Raw genomic sequence first — 21,728 nt, 5'->3', positions numbered from 1 at the left:
TTATGAGATTGGTGGGGGGGGGGGGGCAGTTGGAAAACCACTCCTCTAATCTAATGCATTATATTAGGGATATATGGAGAAGACTGCAAAACTGAATCCATTAAATGGGAGAGAGGATATCAGTTTCAAGTCCATGAAAACAAAAAAAATCTTTGGAATCCAGGATGACATTAAGTGCTAGTTAAATACTTCTTTATTTCTTTGACGTCCTTGGGACAGAGGGAACAGTAAAACTATAGCTCCTAAACCACTGGCATTTCAGTGCTGGATTCTCAGAGGTATTGGTCACTCAATTAGATGTTACGGCACAGCCCCATCAGTTCTCTTAGGGGATACATGCCATAACATCAGTACAAAACATAGCGGAGAAGTTTTGCTGGAGTTCTCAGCAGCATTTATGACTTGCCCAATTCTATTTTGTTATATTATTTTGTTTATTTTGATAAAACATTTCTATCTGGGGACAAAATGGTGGCGCTGTTTCCTAAATTAGAAGGAAAAACATATTTGTTAAGCAATTTACAGAATGTAAAGGACAATATTTATTATCAATTTGTTTGAATTCATTGTGGAAGTACAAGATCAGATGATATTAATCTGCTTGTTAATCTTCCACGGAGTTACTGGACTGTCTTTATCCTTGAGGGACTTAATATTTCCCAACTTGAAATAAGGACAATTGAATGTTTTTCATATTCATATTTCTAACAGCATAGGGGATATAGCTCAGTGGCAGAGCATTTGACTGCAGATCAAGAGGCCCCTAGTTCAAGTCTGGGTGCCCTTTCTCTTTAGTTAGCTGAAGGGTCAGTTTCCATGCTTGAAATAAAATAAAAGTTTTTGCAGTGAAATACAGCTGCAAATTCAACTATTAAACTGACTGGAGGTCATTCTGGGAATTGTTAACCCAGGCTATCTGATTACTCTGGAACTATTCCAGGCCCGAGAGGCTTCCATGGATACCATGGAATTGTTTCCTCTGGTTGGTGGGCTTGTAAACAGAGCACTGACTTCAGATGGTGTCGAAGGTGAGATGTGTGGAAATAGCTTTATTACACAGGGTGAATGGAGCAAGTTACTGGAGGAGGTTGTTGAGGTAGGCACTATTGCAATGTTTAAAAAACATTTGAATGGATATATAGGTTTAGAGGGATATGGGGTGAATGCAGGCAGGTGGGATGAGTATGGGTGGGGCATTTTGGTTGGTGTGGGTGTTGGGCCAAAGGGGCTGTTTCCATGCTCTATGACTCAACAGAACAAACTGTTGTGATCTGCATTCCAGTACTGGAAGGAAGTTGGAAATGGTTCCTTCATTAAAATTTGTGGAGAGAATTGGTTATAGAAATGAACTGTGAGTAACATACAGGGGAAGAGAATTGATTCAATCTTTCTTTCAAAATAACCACGTAATAACCAAAATAATAACTTCCTTGTTCTTGTGGTCAAACCTACACCTGATTTGACCACAAGAACAGGAAGAACCTTCTCTGCGCATCCCCATGCCCCCCAATGGCACTCTCATCAACAATGAGTGAAATGTTTTTAAAGGCTGGTGTTGAAGCAGATCAGCTCCTGGCTGAGTGATGACATGGATCCATTCCAATTCACCAACCGTAGCAATATGTTGATGGTGGATACCATCTCACCTGCTCTACACCAAGCCTTGGAACATCTGCACAGCAGAGATGCAGACATCAGGATGCGCTTTATCAACTACATTTTGGCATTCAACACCAACATCCCCTCAAAAATTGATCAGCAAAACTCAGAGCAAAAGCAAAAGTCAAGGACATTGCGGCGCACAAACTACAATTGGCTGATGACTGTGGGTTGGATACCCAGTCTCTCGAAGACTTATAGGAGATCACCAGTCACTTTGCCAGTGCTGCCAAGAGCTTGGGATTGACAATTAGCCTGAAAAAGATGGAAGTTTTCTACCAACCGGCCCCTGGCTCAAGCTACGAAGAACCAACTCTCCTCATGATGACACTCGTCTCAACGCAGTCAACAGGTTTGGTCACCAGGGCAGCACAATAACATCCTCAGCTTCTCTAGATGTAGAGATTGAGTCGAGAGCCAGAAAGGCCTGCATTACCTTTGGTCAGCTGAAAGATCGGGTTTGGTCACAGGTTGGCCACCAAGTGCAAGGTGTACAGGGCTGTTGTCATATCAGTCTTGCTCTATGGATGTGAGACATGGTGCCCATATCAGAGTCACTCACGTCAGCTTGACCAGCTGCAGTCTCATCTATATTCTCCGATGAAGATCATCTGGTGAGACAAGGCCTCCAATATCGAGATCCTTTCGCAAGCCAGTAGAATGCCAGCATTTTCAACCTCAATGATGTCAGCCGAATTGCGCCGGGAAGGGCATGTTGTTAGAATGCCTGACAAAAGAAGACTGCCCAAGGGCATTTTGTTTTTTTTTTAAACTTTATTTATTCGTTCAAAATACAGATAGTAAATAACATATACAATAATAAACCATAAACATGAATGTTATATTTTATAGAAAAAAAAGAAATGAAAAGAAAAGAACCCCCCCCCTTCAGCCAACTCTCCTAAGGAGAGCCATAAAGAAAGAAAAAAAATTAAGAAAAAATTAAACATACATATTAAAATCTAATCAATGTAAATCAAAATGTAAATATTCTGAATATAACAACCACTTACTAATAAAAAAACTATAGTTATCCCGTGAAACATATGTAATTTTTTCCATTATTAAACAATATTTCATCTCATTATGCCATCTATTAATATCAATCATATTTGTATCTTTCCACGTATTAGCAATACATTTTTTCACTACAGATAATGCTAAACATACAAAAGCAAGCTGAAATTTATCTAATCCCAAACCTTTCAGAGGTTGCAAACTGCCCAATAAAAATACTGTCGGATCTAAAGGTATTTTAATCTTATACAGGTATTCTAAAAACAATTGAATTTTCTTCCAAAAAAATTGTATATATATGCATGACCAGACAGCATGAAAAAAAGTTCCAACAGCGTTACCACATCTAAAACACAAATCTGATTCATGAAAACCATACTTTTTTAGTTTTTCAGGTGTTAAGTATAATTGATGTAAAAAATTATAATTAATCATTGCATAACGTGCATTTATCAATCTAGTTACACTATCATAGCAAGTATCTAACCAATCATCCTCAGAAAAAATAAAACCAATATCCACTTCCCATTTACTTTTAGATTTATCCCAACCCTTTTTATCCATACCATCCTGTAATATTTGATACATAGATGAAATATAACCCTTCTCTGGTACCTTCATAAGAAAAGTCTCAAATTTAGTCATTTCAGGTAAAATCATATCTCTACCAAACACATGTTTTACCAAAGATCGAATTTGATAATAAAGAAACAAGGAGTTCTTATCAATACCACAACTGCCCCTCATCTGATTAAAAGATAAAAATTTACCTTCTTTAAAACAATCTCCCAAATTTTCCACACCTTTAAGTCTCCAATGTAATAAACTTCGATTGTGTATTGAAAAAGGAATAAGTTGATTATTATACAACGGAGTCAAAGCCGATAATTCACCCCTAGAACCTATCATTTTCTTTTTCTTTGTCCATAACTTCATTAAATATTTTAATATAGGCACATTATGCTGCTGTAACAAATTTATATTCCATCTAAACAAAAATTGATGTATCAGAAATATTTGCCATCTCAATTTTGGCCCAGCTAGGGGGCTGTTCCAAATCCATCAATGAACTAATAAATTTAAATTGGGCTGCTTTATAATAATTTCAAAAATGTGGTAAACGTAGTCCCCCTAACTCATATTTCCAAGTTAATTTATTCAAGGCTACTCTTGAAAATTTACCTCTCCATAAAAACTCCCTAACCATTTTATTCAAATCTCGAAAAAAAATATTATCAAGTAAATACGGAATAGATTGAAACAAATATTGCATATGCGGAAAAATATTCATCTTAATTGTATTTATCCTACCCAATAAGTTAATAGGTAAATCTTTCCATTTAATCAAATCGGTTTTAATTTTTTTATTAACGGAACATAATTTAATTTATATAAAGATTGATAATTAACATTCAAAATTATACCCAAATACTTAATTCGATCAGTCCATTTCAAATTAAGAATATTCTTATAAGCTGAATAATCTTCTTCACTTACTGGTAATATTTCACTTTTTTACCAATTAACTTTATATCCAAAAAGACATCCATATTGTATCAGACACTCCTTCAAGCGTAAAAATGATTGAGCTGGATTTGTTAAATACACCAATACTTCATCAGCAAATAAATTAATTTTATATTCCTCATCTAAAACTTTCATACCTTGTATCTGTGTATTTTGTCTTATCAGCTGTGCCAAAGGTTCGATCACTTACGCAAACAAAGCTGGTGATAAAGGACAACCTTGATGAGTTGATCGAGTCAATTTAAACAGTTCTGAAATCAATCCATTCGTCAATACTCTAGCTACCGGTTTACTATATAAAGCCTTAATCCAACCAATAAAAATAGGACCAAACTTAAATTTCTCCAGAACTTTAAACAAAAAATTCCACTCAACTCTATCAAATGCTTTTTCTGCATCTAAAGATATCACCATCGGCCCAAGGGCATTTTGTACGGCTAACTGTCCATTGGTACCTGAAAATGAAGAGGCCAGTGACTACAATACAAGGATGTTCTGCACAGAAGCCTCAAGAAAGCTGACATTGCCCCATCGACATAGGAGGATCTGGCTCAAGATCACTCACTGTGGAGGGAGGCCATCAGAAAAGGTGTGGACGCTGCTGAGAACAAGCTCAAAGAGGCAACAGAGGAATGGCACAGGGAGCGTCACATAGAGCTTCTGCCCCTGATACCACTCCAGGCCTCTCCTGCCAAATATGTGGCAAGCAAGGATTGGCCTGTACAGCCATTCCAGGACGCACATATCAAACCCCACCAACTGACTGAAAGGGACCATCATCATCCTATGGGATGGATAGCCAGAAAAAAGAGAAAAATGGAGAGAATAAAGAATGGCAAGTTCCTTGGAGTTCACTTCACTAGTGACCTATTGTGGACACACGACATCTCCTCACTTGTCAGGAAGGCACAACAGTGACTGCAATTCCTGAGAAGACTGAAGCGGGCAAGGCTACCGGCCACCATTATGTCAACCTTCTACAGGAGCTCTATTGAGAGCGTCCTGACTGGCTCCATCACAGCGTGGAACGGTTGCTGCAGAGAAATGGATCGGAGGTCAATCCACAGGATCCTAAGAGTGGCAGAGGGAATCACTAGAGTCTCCCTCCCCTGCATCGACATGACCCCCCCCCCCCCAGAATCATTGTCTGAGGAGGACGCACAAAATCATTGAGGACCCCTTCCACTCCCCACACAGCATCTTTCAGATGCTCCTGTTGGAGAAGAGAAACAGGAGTCTCAGAGCCAGCACCACTAGACCGAGAAAGAGCTTCTGCCCACGGGCAGTGAGAATGCTGAACGACCAAAGGAACTGCTCACACTAACCATCGGAAACTCTGATAGTCAGGAAACAATATTTATTTATTTATTTGTATATATGAATACTTGTCCCGCATATGTATGGTTTGTCTGTATGTCTGGTTGTGCATCTGTGCATTTTGCAACGAGGACTGGAGAACGCTGTTTCATTGGTTATACTTGTGCAATCAAATGACATAATTTGTCTTCTAAATGGATACCCTTCAATCCTGAAGTTGTTTTCTCTTGTCCTAGATTCTCTCACCTTGGGAAACAATCTTTCTTCATCTACTCTGTCCAAGCCGTTCAACATTTTAAATGTTTCTATGACATCCCCCCTTATTCTCCTAAATTCCAATGAATACAGGCCAAGAGCTGTCAAATGCTTCAATAAAGATAATCCTTTCATTCCTGGATTCATCTTAGTGATCCTCATCTGATCCCTCTCCAACATTAACACATTTTTTCTCAAATGAGGAGTCCAAAACTGCTCACAATACTTCAAGTGAGGACTCATTAGTGCCTTAGAAAGCCTCAACATCGCATTCCTGCTCGTATATTCTATTCCTCTTGAAATAAATGCCAGCATTCCACCACTGTCTCATCATGCAAATTTACCTTCAGGCCATCCTGCACAAGGACTCCCAGGTCCCTATTCAATTTTCTCCCCATTTAGAAAATAGTCTGCCCATTTAATCTTTCTATCAAAGTGCATGACCAAACCCTTTCCGACATTATATTTCATTTGCCACTTCTCTGCTCATTTCTTCTAATCTGTTCAAGTCTTCTGAGGCCACCCTGTTTCCTCTACACTACCTGCTCCTCCATCTACCTTCGTATCATCTGCAAACTTGGCCAAAAAGCCATTCATTCCTTAATCTAAATCATTAATATACAACTTAAAAAGAGATGTCCCCAACACCAACTCCTATGGAACACCATTAGCAACTGGCAGCCAATCAGAATGTGACCTTTGTATTCAAACTCTCTTCTACCTGTCAATCAGGCAATGCTCTACCTATGCTAGTATATTTCCTGCAACACCATGGGCTCTTATCTTGTTAAGTAGCCTCATATACGGCACCTTGTCAAATGCCTTTTGAAAATCCATATGCACATTCACTGCATTCAAGCAAGATTTTCTTTTTAGGAAACCATGCTGGCTTTGGCCTATCCTGTCATCTGTCTCCAAGTACTCCATAACCTCATCCTTGACAATTGACTCCAACATCTTCCCAACCACTGACATCGGGCTAACCAGTCTATAATTTCCTTTCTGCTGCCTCCCTCCATTCTTGAATAGTGGGATGACATTTGTGATTTTCCAGTCCTCAAGAATCTATTGATTCCTGAAAGATCATTACCAATGCCTCCACAATCTCTACCACTACCTTTATCTGGACCCTTGGGTACAATCCATCTGGTTCGAGAGACTTATCCATCCTTAGACTTTTCAGCTTTCTGAGTACCTTCTCCCTTGAAATAGTAACTGCACTCACTTCCCTTCCCTGATACCCTTCGGCATCTGGTACATTGCTGGTGTCATCCACAGTGAAGACTGATGCAAAATACTCATTTAGCTCCTCTGCCATCTCCTTCTCTCATTATTATTTCTCCAGCGTCAATTTCTCCTGGTCCTATATCTACTCTCAGCTCTCTTTTATTCCTTATATACTTGAAGAAGCTTTTTGTGGCCTCTTTGATATTATTTGCTAGCTTACTTTCATACCTCATCTTTTCTCTCTTTAGGAATATTTTAGTCACCTTCTGTAAGTTTTTAAAACTTCCCAGTCCCACTAATTTTTGCTTCCATGTATGCCCTCTCTTTTGCTTTCATGTTGACTTCCCTAGTCAACCACAGTTGTAACATTTTTTCATTCGCATATTTCCTCTGTTTTGGTACACATTTATCTTGCGCCATTCCCCATTTCTTGCAGAAACTCCATCCATTACTGTTCTGCCGTCTTCCCCAATAGTGTTTTCTTCCAATCGACTTTAGCCAGTTCCACTTTACTCCACTGAAATACTGACATGTCTGACTTTAGTTTCTCCTTTATAAATTCAAATTGAATGCAATCATTGTTTTCACCGCCCTCTAATGGTTCTTTTACTCTAAGCTGTCCAATCACCTTGGGTACATTTCACAACACCCAAATCCAGTAAAGTTGATCCCCTCGTGGGGTTATCAATAAGCTGCTCTGAAAAGCCATCGCATAGACTTTCTACAAAATCTCTCTCTTGAGATCCAGTCCCAATCTGTTTTTCCCAATCTACTTGTATGTTAAATTCTCCATGGCTACCTTAACATTGCCCTTCTGACATGCCTTTTCTATATGCTGATGCAATTTGTTGTCCAAATCCTGGCTACTGTTTGGAGGTCTGCATATAACAGCCAACAGTATCTTTTTACCCTTGCCATATCTTAGTAAAAACACAAAATTCTGGAGAAACTCAGCAGGTCAAGCAGTGTCCTTTATGTAGCAAATGCAAAAATACTAACTGACATTTTGGGTTTAAGCTCTTCTTCAAGGTATGAGAGAATGTCGGTGGGGGGAGGGGGTGGTGAGGGGTGATGGTTGGTAAAGGCAGGAGATGATAGGTGGAGAAAGGAGGGAGGGGACAGCAACAATCAGGGGGAGGAGGGATGGCTGGGTGGGTAAGGGGGAAGGGAGGGAGAAATGGAAAAACAGGAAAAAGGGAGGGGAAAGAAAAGGCAAACAAGTTTAGCAGAAAGCAGAGAAGTCAATGTTAAGGCCATCTGGCTGGAGGTGTCCAGACAGAAAATAGGGTATTGTTCCTCCAGTCCACAGATGGTCAGGGTGGGATCATACATAAGGCCATGGACATACATGTGAGTTTGGGAGTATGACTCAGAGTAGAAATGGTTGGTTACTGGGAGGTCACTGTTGTGGTGGATGGAGTAGAGGTACTGAGCGAAGTGATCTCCCAATCTGCGACTGGTCTCACTGATGTAGAAAAGGCCACAAAAGGAACACTGGATGCCATCTCTTAACTCAGCCCACAGTAAATTTATATCGTCTGATCCTATGTCACCTCTTCCTTACCAAAAGAGTTACGCAACCCCCAACCCACCCCCACCCCTACCCTCCTCTGCTTACCTGCCTATCCTTTCGATATCCTTGGACATTCAGCTCCCAATGAGATCCATTATTTAGCCTCGACTCCGTGATGTCCACAACATCATACCTGCCAAACTGTAGCTGTACTACCAGGTCATCCACTTTATTTCTCATGCTGCATGCATTCAAATACAAAACCTTTAGCCTGGTATTTGTCATTTTTAATTCGGTGCCCCTGTTGCATTACATCTCATCCCCATGGATACAATTTTGCCCAATGATGCCTGTCCTTTCACACAAACTTCCTACCAGCTGTTCCTGCCTGTGCTCCTACCATTTCTCTTCTTCACTTTGTTTCCCACGCCCCTGTGAATTTAGTTAACATCCCACCCCCCACCTCCCAACAGCAAACCTCCCTACCAGAATATTGGTTCCCCTTGAGTTCAGGTTCAACCCATCCCACTCCCCAGAAAAAGCTCCAGTGATCCATGAACTTGAAACCCTGCCCCCCTGCACCATCTCTTCAGCCACTCATTTGTCTGCACCTTCTTCCTGTTCTGACCTTCCCTAGCTCATGGCACTGGAAGTAATCCAGTGATTACCACCTCTTCAACCTCTTTCCTAACTCCCTGAACTTGCTTTACAGGATCTCTGCCCAACTGCTATTTATGTAATTGATACCAATATATACCAGAACCTCTTGCTGCTTTTCAAAAATGTTTTCCACCTGCACAGAGGCATCCTAGACCCGGGGACCTGGGAGTCAACACACTATCCTGGAGTCTCTTTTGCTGCCGCAGATTCTCCTATCTGTTTCTCTATTAAGTCTCCCATGACTATCGTTCTACTTGACCACCCTTCCCTTCCGAGGCTCAGAGCCGACCAGTTGCTGTTGGTCTGGCTACTGCTGCCTGGCCCAGATTGGCCATCCCTCCCAGCAGTATCCAAAGTGGTATACTTGTTGCTGAGGGAAATGGTCAACAGGGGTACCCTACACGGTCTGCCTGTTTCTTTCCCTCTCTTGACTGTTACCTAGCTACCTTCCTCCTGCTCCCTCAGCCTCTCGAATGATCTGGAGTTCATCCAGTTCCAGCTCTAATTCCCTAACGTGGTCTGTCAGGAGCTGCAGTTGGATGCACTTCCTTAGATGAAGTAGTCAGAGATTGTGTTGGCTTCCCTGACTATCCATGTTCTGCAAGAGAAACATGTCCCTGTCACAGCTACCATGTCCACTATCTGTTAAAGAACACGTCAGCAAAGATGGAAGGTGTGCCAATATCAGGTCTTCAAAGCACAGTAGAATTTTACCACTTATTTTGCACTTTGCACCTTAAACACTCTTTATTCGCGCTGCCCTTTCCAAACACAGTCTTAGGATTTCCTTCAGCAAATATTTATAATTTTGATATTTTTATACATTAGGGTTATTTCATTTCTGTGAGCAGTCAATAACCAAAGAAGGGAGATGATGACAGACAATTACTTTAAAAGCACCTTCCACACTCTGCTTCTCATTTGCTAATGAACTCATAGGATGGTTAATGGCCATGCTTCTTTCCAGTTGTCACAAGTATCGAATTCACATATTCAATGCTGGCGTATATTAAGAATCAGAAGTGCAATTATGCTCATCTGGATTTCCAATGAGTCTCATGTGGACAGCACTATCCTAAATAAACGGGGTCAACTTGCAGAAATGGTCTTCATCTCACAGATTCTGGACTGTGCATCAAATGAGCTGCCAATAACCATCTCAGCAGATTCCTTCTCCTGTTTGCTGGACCACATCCGGGTGCATTTCTATATTCCCAAAAAACATATATTGGCCATAGTACAGATTAATCACAGTCACTGTCTGCCAGTTTCCAACAGGGTTCCAGACATCATTTTGTGGATACTATTGCCCATCCACACACACACACACACACACACACACACACACACACACACACACACACACACACACACACACACACACACACACACACACACACACTATATAACATCTACACCCACCCTCTCCATCCAGTTTCCTGCTCTGCCAAATGTACAAATGGGAATGTAAAATTGGGAGTGATATTATTGTCATTGGGTTGTGGGACACCAATTTTCCTGGATTTTCCAGGATATTCTTGGAATCTCCATGAGATGACAGCAAGTAAAGCATTAAGCATTTTTTTTTTGGTGCTTGCTTTGAAAATTTATCTATTAAATAGTTGAAGATTTTAAATAAAGGCTGTTTGACAACAGTCGAATTTGGTGACACGTTCATGACAATAAATTCTGATTCTGATTCTGAATTGGGTGATTAATAAGGTTCTGCTTGTTTTCCACATGCCTTTGGAATGTGGCGATCGCTGTGTTAGAATTTTATAGCGTGAAAGCAGGCCCTTTGGCCCAACTTGCCCATGCCAACCAAAATGTCCCACCCACATTCATTCTAACTAATAGTCATAGAGTCGTACAATGTTGTTGGACCCTTGGGGGAAAAAAGTGAAGAAGGGGTCACTGGAGACAGGAGATCTTAAGATGAAAGGTCTAAAAATATTTCCACTCAGAGATGACAAACTTGAGCATTGAATGCATGGAGAAAATTGGACCTTTCCTTATTATCCCAGTTCATTTGATGCAGAGCAGTTCATCAGAAGTTGATCGACAGTGTACTTGCAACCAGCAGTCCCTCTAGTTGAGGATGATTTCTGTGGTGGTTCACTGGTGGACTCAGTGACCTGGCCCTAGACTCACTGACACTACACATATGAGAGTGGTCCCTTCCTACTGCCTTACCTTACCACATTCTCCTTTTGCAACTCTAAGGACAAGCTGTTTTCCTTTGAACCAGGCTGCTGCTTGATCGAGGTTTCTGTCTCGTTGAAATTGAGGAGAATGAGTGATGGGTTCTCATTGAAACATTTTGAATGTTGAAAGGCATGGACAGAGTAGATGTAAAAATGTTGTTTCCCATGGTGGGAGTCTGGACAACATCAGGATTGAATGGCATCCACTTGGAACAGAGATGCAGAGGAATTTCTTGAGACAGAGGGTGGTAAATCGGTGGAATTTGTTGCCGCAGGCGGATGTGGAGGCCAAGTCTTTGGGTGTATTGAAGACAGATTGATAGGTTTATGATTAGCCAGGGCATCATCAGAGAGAAGGCTGGGCAAGGGGGCTGAGTGGGAAAATGGATCAGCTCACGATTGAATAGTGGGGTAGATTTGATGGGATGAAGTGCCTATTTCTGCTCCTATGTCTAATGGCCTTATGTGCTTAAATCAATGTTCTGGAGCTGTGACAACAGCACTAACTGCTGCACCATCCTTCATTAAAAGACGTTTAACTCCTTTTGATTATTTTTCCTTCTTATTCCACCGTGTAGTTGGAATTGTTAACGGGAGTGAAATGTACTTTTCACTGTTCTTCAATTTTTTAATGTTGGTGTTCTCCGTTCCAACACCGAAGTAAAGTTAAAAAAGTGCTTGTTAAAGCTGGGAGCTTTCAAGGGGATCTATAATGGTTCCGTAAAACTGGACGACAATTTTTTTCAAAAGGGATTATGTTAGACAACTTCAAGCTGAGCAACAAGATAATTTCAGATTTGCTGCATCGCGTAGGAAGTTGGAGAAACATGATTTTTTAAAAACTTTTATTGAATTTACCCTGTTGAATGACATAATGATACTGACATTAGTTCAACTGACCTAAAAATGTTTTGCCGCTGATTTTCATTTGTACTCAGCATCTGATGCCTCTCGGGTCAGTGTCCAACAATAGTCGGCCGGCATCGATGGATTCCAGTTGCCCTGATACTGCTTTCCCATGATTGCAGTGTCTCAGTGAAACCTTTCACCATGTTCGTCACTGACTGCACCAAGATGAGCAGGGAAGACGTCCAAGTGCGAATGCAGAAAATAAATTTTCAATGGGATATTGCACTTCATGGCTTTGTATGCTTGGTAGACTTAAAATATGACAGAAAATCACAAAATAAGTTATATCTAAACAACAGTACGTGATATTAACAAAATCTAGCTGATTTTTGTGATCAGCAGCCCAAAATCCATAAAATATATCCAAAAGTATTCAGGAAGCAACAACTTTGTTGTCCCGTGTAATTAACTAAGTTTGGTAGAACTTGGGGATATTGAATCAATGTTGTAAGTTCAAGACCTACAATGGTCCTGGGTGCTGTTCCCCCTAAGCTGCGTGAATGTGCGTGCGCACACGCAGCTTACAACCAGCGCACAAAAGAAATGATTGTGTGCATAAAAGGTTAGTCAGCTAAAATAATGTAGTTATTTATAAACTATAATATGTTACTTCATAGAATGCGATCATCCTTGTATTATATTAAAACATAACAATACAGTTTTATTAGCCATGAGAGATAGGCTGTGCCAAAATTACCTTGAAACAAATTCAAGTTTACATTTGCACAAGCATTCAGTGCACACATACTTTTGTCACAGGAAAATTTTTTGGCAGACCCTAAGATTTTTGCACACACTGACGACTAAAAATTAATAGGAACATTGGTCCTGGGTGTTGAACATTAAAATAGAAGGACTTTTTTTTAATGTGAAAGCTAACTTCAGGAACTATTAACACAAAGCTGTTGGATTATAGTCGCTAATGGGTTTCAAGGAGTGACATCTGCCAATTTTACCCATATGTGACTCCGGACACACCAACGTGGCTCTAGTGCCAGCTGGCAAAGCACAATAAATCCTGGCCTTGCCAGTGATGTGCGCATCCTGTGAATGGATAAACAACAGATAAAGGTCAGAGAAGGATGCAAGTTCACTAATCACTCATCTTGGGATTTTGAGTTTCAGAATGAAATGTGCTGGATGTTCCTTAACAGGAATAACCAGGCTCTTAAAAGGGGACGCTCACAGCAAGCTGTGAACACTGTCATGAGTAACTGATGCTAAAATAAAAACAGGAGCTGTTTATTTTCATGCAATGGTTCCACATATCTATCATGCCTAACCTCTGCCCATGTCAGTGTCCCTCTGCTTGGATATTATGAGATGAACTGGAAGGCCATAAAGTTATATGAGCAGAAATAGGCCATTCTGCCCATCAAGTCTACTTTGCCATTTGAATCATGGCTGAGGTATTTTTCCTCTCATTCCCATTGTCCTGCCTTCTCCATGTAACCCTTGACACTCATCAAGAACCTATCAATCTACCCAATCTGAAATCTACCCTATGACTTGGCCTTCACAGCTGTCTGTGGCAGCGAATTCCACAGATTCACCATCCTCTAAATGAAGGTATTTATTCTCATCTCCATTTTATTTTGCACCTTCTAGTCCTGGACCCTCATACAACTGGAAACATCTTCTCCATGCCCTTTCAATATTCGGGAGGCTTTGGAGAGATTTCCACCTCATCCTTTTAAGCTCCAGCAAGTACAGGCCCAGAGCCATTATATACTCTTCATACATCAACGCTGTCTCCCCCCAGGTTATTCTCATTAGACTCCTCTATCCGTCAACAGATTCTTTGCTCGATATGGGGCCCAAAACTGCTTGCAATACTCCAAATGAGGTCTGACCAATATCTTTTAAAGCCTCAGCATTGCATCCTTCCTTTTATATTCTTGTCCTTGCAAAAGGAAGCACACCTTTCAGGTCATTTGTGGTAGTGACCATGTGGAAGAAACTCAGCATTACCTTAGTGAGTCTTCCAGTATGAGTTGTTTGAACTGGGACCAGGCGTTGTGGTGCAATGGAGAGCAGGCTGCTTGATTTGTGGACTGGATCTCGCTGACCAGGGATGGTGGAGGTGCTGCATCAGAGGATGCACCATGACTCTTGACCACTCGCTCTCTCTGAAGTTTATTTTTCTTTCTTTTCTTTTCCTTTTGAATGGAACCCAAATGGAAACTACTCCCTCTTTGCACCTGACAATAATAAAAACATCAACATCTCAGTATTATTACAACTTTGAGGGATTGTGATCACAGATATTTGCCTGTCTTTTACATTGTAGCAGATGGTCCCCGACATATGTCCAAGTTCTGTGGTGACCGATTGATCGGATCTCGAAATGGACGCCAGTTATTCCGGGCCGACACATTCTTAAATGAGAGCCGTGACACTTCGTTCATGGCCCTGCCCGCCCGGCACTGGAAAGACCCGTTGTCCACCGGCACCTGGCCTGCACTCACCTCCCCCACCTCGAACACCGGGTCCGCCACCGCCTTTGTGTCTTGAAAACAGAACACATTTGGCGGCAGCGGAGACTTGGCACCCTCCTGGCCCCTGGCTGCCACCATGTTGGTCCATCAAAATAAACAGCCTCTAGGTCCCCAGGACCTGACATGTAATTTTTATATTTACATATATTTTAAAAAATGTATACAGTTTTTATCGGTCGTATGTAAGGATGGTCGTAAGTCACACAGGGGACTAGGGGACCATCTGTATAACACCAGGAGTCTGTTAAGCCCATATGTACAAAAGTGAAGCTATTTGCCGCCTCCCACTCCCTAGCTCATTGAATTTGTGTGTCGAGAGTTTCTACCGTCACCAACCTTTCAGGGAGTGAGTTCCAGACTCCAGCTCCACCCTACCAACCTCTGGTGAAAAAATATTGCTGGAAAAGAAAGCAAAATAATTGAAGATATTCTGGTTAAAAGCAGGAAGTAGAATTCTGGGGTCTCTTTATCACTTAACCTGTCAGAGAGAAACTTGCCAGAGTTCATTGACGGCCAACTTGGAGCCAGGACCCTGTAGTGGATCTTAACGTTTCAGATCTTATAAATAAAAAAAAAGCCAAAATGTCAGTAACTAAGGATGCAGAACTGCTACGAGCATCCTGCTTTGCTCCCTGGGCAACCAGTTGGATGTGAAGGTCCTGCTCATTTCCCGTTGTTTTAATTTCAATTTCCTTCTTCGCATCGGGTTTGCACAACATCATGGGCTGAAGGGCCTATATTGTGCTGTAATGTTCAATGTTCCTGGAGTGGTGTCACACATGCAGTGACTGTTCCTCACAGTTCTTAGACTTTGGGAAATATCTCTGTTGAAGACACCATGACCTTAGTTGAATGGCATTCCTCTTAATTAAGGTCAAGATTTTGAGTCAGATTCATCCAACCTGTGGTTCCAGTTACACGGCATAGTCTAACATTCACCAATGTGCAGGTTAACTCCCAAACCCTTAACATCGAGAGAGATTCAAGAGTGGAATCTGCAGCTAGGCCACTGGTGACAAGCTGGATATAAAACTAGACTAATCCAGGTGATTGCATTGAACTGGCTGTTCCCTCACTTGGCTTAGCTCTGGTCTCTGAAATGCACTCAGATTACCACAGTTACTCAGACGGAAAAAAACTGGAACTAACTCACAGTCAAAATAGAACTCCTACGAGAAGGACCATCCCATGCCTTAAGTACTTGTGGTGACATTGTCCATAAAATAGCCCTCTGTACCACTGGATCTACAGTAAAACTCCTGGTATCCAGCATCTATGGGGATTGATAGATGCTGGATATGAACAACTTTACGGTTGGTTGAGATTGCATGTTGCGTAATTAGCAAAACGGCGAGGCATGCCAATTTTAAACTGCCGTATTATTTATTTATTTTCTGAGATTTTTTTTGCTGGTTGCTTAAGGCTTCTGGTTAATAGGGTTTTACTGTATTGCTACACAAATACAGCAACATTGTGTGGGTGACGATAAGAATTGGTGCCTCCCAATTCTGGCAGCCAATCAAAATCAAAAACTGCAAGTGTTGGAAACCTGAACTAAAAACAGAAAATGTTGGAAACACTCAGCAGGCCAGGCGGCATCTGAAGGTAGAGGAAAGAGTAACATTCCAGCTGGTTTTATTTGTCTTTTGACACATGGGTTCCCTGAGGAAGAGTGAGGAGGGTGTTTAATGGACTCAGCTTTCCTCTCTCACCACAAGGCAGTTTGCCCAAAGCCCGCTCTCTCCCTCTCTCTGTGAAATTGGGGATGGAGCCATGATCAAAATGGGGATCAGATAAAGGGAAGTAAAAACCCTGGTCTGACTTGAAACTTTGACTCAGCTTCTCTCCATGTGGACACTGCCTGACCTGCTGAATATTTCCACTTTTTTTTCATTTTTAATTTGAACTTCCAGCATCTGCTGCATTTAATTTTGATCCACAGATTGATTTATGTAACATGGAAACAGACTCCAAGGTGAAACACATTCATAAACTTTATTATGTATCTGTTCAAATGTCTTTCAAATGTAATCAAGTTTATCAATCTCTGTGTATAACATTTTGTTTGTTTTAGATTATAACCTGGTCCTGATCTTTGTAAATTTCTGCAGAAAACACCAAAATCAAAAATTGAGCATCGAGGGTCAAGATAAAATGACCATCTCCGGGACTGGACCCATTTGGTGGAAATTATTTTTATGGGCTTGTTAAGGTGAGGTGATGACAAGAGAGGTTGGAATCTCTGGTTTCTTTCCGAGTAAACAACTCATGCTGGCAGCTGAAGCATAAAAATCTGGTCCACACACCAGCCACCACTCTGCCTTGTATCCATAACAAATACTAAAACGTCTTTGATTGGATTCCAGCCCCAGATTCCACAGAAATGATTTTTATTTGATTTGCCACAAGATCTTAAACTTTTCTATATGCCTGTTGCACAGAATGTGTTTCTCATTTTGCTCAAAATAGGGAGCACGTGAATCCTTGTTTCATGTTTGTGATGCTGTGACCAAAGAAAGTCTTCAGATCCATTCCTAGTCAGCAGGGCGCAAATTCGATTCTGTCAATCCCAGCTGGATTTCTGGAGTGGAAAGTTTAGCTCCAGAGAGGCATTAGTCTCTTTGCTCTGTTCTGTTTCATGGGAGCTGTTCATTGCATCTACTAACTGGTCCCACGACCTGGGCATTTTATGCTTACTTTAAATTAAAAAAATTAATTCAGATAATAACATGACCCATGAGCACATGCCTCCCAAATACACCCATGTGACCAATTAATTGTCTAACCCTATATGTTTTGAAGGGTGGGAGGAAACTGGAGCACTTGGAGGAAACCCACATAGACACAGGGAGAACGCACAAACTCCTTACAAACAGCGGCAATTACACACCCAGGTAACTGGCACTGTAATAGCACGTTAACCCTGCTGCCTGAATATTCACTCTTGAGAACGGGAGGATCAGAAGCAAGGCCAACTTTTACTGCCTGACTTGCCCTGTGATTGGCTTGATTAAACACGGAGCATCGGGGGTGTGGTGGTATGTTATTACACCACTAGGTCACCTTTGAAGAAGACCGCAGAGCCCACCTCACTGACAAAAGACAAAGGAGGAAAAACCCAACACCCAACCCCAACCAACCAATTTTCCCTTGCAACCGCTGCAACCGTGTCTGCCTGTCCTGCATCAGACTTGTCAACCACAAACGAGCCTGCAGCTGACGTGGAGATTACCCCTCCATAAATCTTTGTCCGCGAAGCCAAGCCAAAGAAGAAAGGTCACCAGGTGGCTCACCTGGCGACCTTGCATCTATAAACCGTTGGAGAACCATTCCCCCTCATTCTGGCCTAGGCTTGCACAGAGGCAAGACCTCAAGACCTAGCTGTAATATTAGCCTATTAAAACTAGCGTTTTACCTGCACTCAGCTTCGTGTGATTTGATGCTAGTCGGCATCAGGGGGATCTCAGCAGGTCAGACGGCACCCAAAGATAGAATGGTTAGTTAATGTTTTGGGTTGAGAACCATGGCCCAATCTCAAATTCGCTTGGTTCATCTACAGTGACACTTTCCCCTTTCTTGATCCCTCTGTTTCCATCTCGGGAGACAATCTTTCTGCAGACACCATGAATGCTGGAGAAACTCAGCAGGTCAAAGAGTGCACTTCATGTAGCAACGATAAAGATACATAGCCAATGTTTTGGGCTTGAGCTCCTCATCAAGGTCTGAGCAAAATGTGGGCAGTTGCCCAAACAAAATGGTTGGGGAGAGGGGGTCATGTCAGGGGGAGGAGTACGGTTCCACAGGCAGGAGGTAATAGGTGGATAAGGGAGGGAGGGCACACCAGAAAACAGAGGCTCTGTGAATGGAGAGGGAAGGGGGTGGAGAGCTGGAGGAACGAAGACAGAGGGATGGGGAAGAGAGGGAGAGCGGGGAGTGGGCTAGCAGAAACCGGAGAAGTCGATGTTAATACCATCTGGCTGGAGTGTGCCCAGATAGAATATAAGATGTTGCTCCTCCAATTTACAGGTGGCTCTGGTTTGACAGTGCATGAGGCCATGAACAGATATGTCTGTGCAGGAGAGGAGGGCCGAATTAAAATGGTTGGCCAATGGGAGGCCTCTGTCGCTGATGTGGACAGAGCAAAAGTACTCAGTGAAGCGATCTCCCAGTCTACAAATTTTCTGCAGACATTATTTTACAAACCTACCAACTCCCACAACTGCCTCGGTCAACTTTTGTGATGTATGGATGGCAAAACTAATATTTTCACTGTAAACGACAATAAAGTAAACTAAATTAAATTACACTAAACTAACATAAACAAAATTAAAATAAAATAAAAGTAAATCAAGAAAAATTAAACTAAATCAAAACTTTCAACTATGAACAGTCCAAAGTTAAGTTGTTATATAAACTGAGAGCAAGGCTTAATTGCACTGGATTTTCCAAATGACCTCTTGCCCTTGGTGTAAGTGCGTAGGTTGCCACAGGTTAGTAAGGGATTATTTAAGGTGGTATTTGAGTGGAAAAGAAAGGTTGAGAACCACTGATCTAGTCCCAAGCACCTGCACCTGGACCATCGCCCTCCATTTCCATATCAATAATATGCTTACCTAATATTTTCTTACATTTCAAAATCAAAACTTGCATCCAACACTTTCGCTGGCAGCTCATTACACGGTCTCATCATCCTCTGAGTGAAAACGTTCCCCTTAATGTTCCCTTGAAGCATTTCACCTTTCACCCTTAACCCTCGCCTCATAATTTTGCATACTCTCTATTCCAACCTGCCCTCATTGTCCGATGCTTCAGGGAATAACCTGTTCAGCCTTTATACTGCATCATCTTTAACCTGCAACTGATGCACACATTTCAATATTGTGATCTCCTGAGTATATTACACTCAGGTCGAAGGGTAGGACCCACCACTTGTGATCATATATGGTTGAAATTGTTTTGTCCTCTTGCGAAAACTGTCATACAGTTGCAACTTGATAAATACCAGCTAGTTTCTAACCACCCTCAGTTCTGATAAACACTTGCTGGTTTCTAACTAATTCCAATTCACTGAATTCCCATCATGTGATGAGCTGGATTTAATCGAGGCATTCAACATTATGTAGTGCTCTGACTGAATTAATGAAGAGAAGCAATTTTCTTTGACAACAGGGTCAATAACTAGCGGGCATAGGCTTAATGCAGCTGGCTCATGATCGAGGACATTTTGTAAAATGAATTGGAACTCTTTCGTTGAAAGAGGGAGGAAACAGATTGAATACTTAGTTTTAAGATGACTTTCTATGTGGAAAGGAACAATTAAAGGGCCACCAAAGAAAGATTAGATAAATGGATTTATTTAGAAATTGCTTTCAAAATTGGGTATGATTTATTTTGGGACATAAATAATAGGATCAGGCATCAGTCATCTGGCCCATCATGGCTGATCTGGCCATGGACTCCACTCCACTTACACGCCCGTTCCCCAGAACCCCTAATCCTCCTGTTATTCAAAAATCTGTAAATCTGTGTCTTGGATGCATTTAATGACACTTGCAACCCTTTCAAATTGCTTTGTAAAATGGGGTTAACCGGGCAGTTTACTAGGTTGAAGACTCAGGCGCAAGGCTATTTGAAAGGGCCAAACTGGGCAAGCCCAGTCAAAATCTACCCAGGTCCCAGACCTACCTCGGAGGTGGTCAGGGAACTCAGTAAAACTTACCCTCCTCTGCCTATTTGAAAGGGGAAATGGCTCACCTGGTTACTCTGGAACTTTAAATAGGGAACAGAAAGAACACAGGGCACAGGGGGATTCCCAGTGGGTGTGCAACGTGTCACTCACCACGTCTTCGCAAGGGTGGGATTCCCCTTAAATTGCTGGGTTGGCGATTTAACAGGTAGGTTAGGCTGCTATTTGAAAGGTGCAGGAGGAGCTCATGACCTAGTCATCTCACCCGGGTTCCAGGAGGGCCACCCGAGTACTGCAATTTGAAAGCGCCTAGAGAGTTCCACAGATTCATTACTCTCTAGGAGAAGCAGTTCCTCCTCAACCATCTTAAATTTACTCCACCTGAACCTGATCCTTGGTTCTAGTCTTGCAACACCCCCTGACCCCCCCCCGCCCGTGGAAACAATCTCCCTACTTCTAATCTTTTCTCTTCATAATTTCTTTCTTTTCTTTCTTTGGCTTGGCTTCGCGGATGAAGATTTATGGAGGGGTATGTCCACGTCTGCTGCAGGCTCGTTGGTGACTGACAAGTCCGATGCGGGACAGGCAGGCACGGTTGCAGCGGTTGCAAGGGAAAATTGGTTGGTTGGGGTTGGGTGTTGGGTTTTTCCTCCTTTGTCTTTTGTCAGTGAGGCGGGCTCTGCATTTAATATACTTATATAAGACACCCCCATCCTTGCCCTCCCCCCCATCCTTTTAAACTCCAGTAAGAAAAGTTAGGCTGGAAGATGGATAAGCCTGGACATTTCTGGACATTTAAGTGACCCCAGGTTGGAAGGATACTGTATCTTCATTTCTTGTTATTATTATGACATCACCATAAAATAATCATATATTAAAAAAAATCTTGAAATGACAATGACGGGGTGACCTTGAGCAAAAGTGAACTGAGACTCTAGGGCACTGAAGTAAAACAATGTAATAAATGTAGATGGTGAAAAAATGAGAGTCAATTTTGTGAGAAGCAGCTACTGTTTGTCTCAGTCCAACCTGCTGCCAATTGCTGTCACATCAACATATCTGGGTCTATTAATGAGAGGAATGTTTGTAACACATCTCATCATTCATCCATATCTTTCTCTCCCTGTCAAGTTGACTCGTTCTGAAGCTGAGTGAGGACTGGTGGATCAGGGTAATATATTATCCGTCTCTCTCATTTGAATTGTTGCCAGAATTCGGTGGTTTTGGTTCAGCTGGAGGTGGCAGCAGGGGTAGGG

At 41.8% G+C, this 21,728-nt stretch overlaps 1 non-coding gene across 1 annotated transcript; it reads left to right on the top strand.

Moving 5' to 3' along the window:
- The first annotated feature begins 715 nt into the window (after window positions 1–715).
- Window positions 716–787, top strand: trnac-gca (transfer RNA cysteine (anticodon GCA)). The gene has a single exon. It is a non-coding gene; the product is annotated as a tRNA-Cys (tRNA).
- The last annotated feature ends 20,941 nt before the right edge of the window (window positions 788–21,728 follow it).

The sequence above is a fragment of the Narcine bancroftii genome, chromosome 12 (genome assembly GCF_036971445.1).
Source record: "Narcine bancroftii isolate sNarBan1 chromosome 12, sNarBan1.hap1, whole genome shotgun sequence".
Lineage (NCBI taxonomy): Eukaryota > Metazoa > Chordata > Chondrichthyes > Torpediniformes > Narcinidae > Narcine > Narcine bancroftii.
Note: the sequence above shows the minus strand (reverse complement) of the source record. Positions and strands in the feature narration are given on the sequence as shown.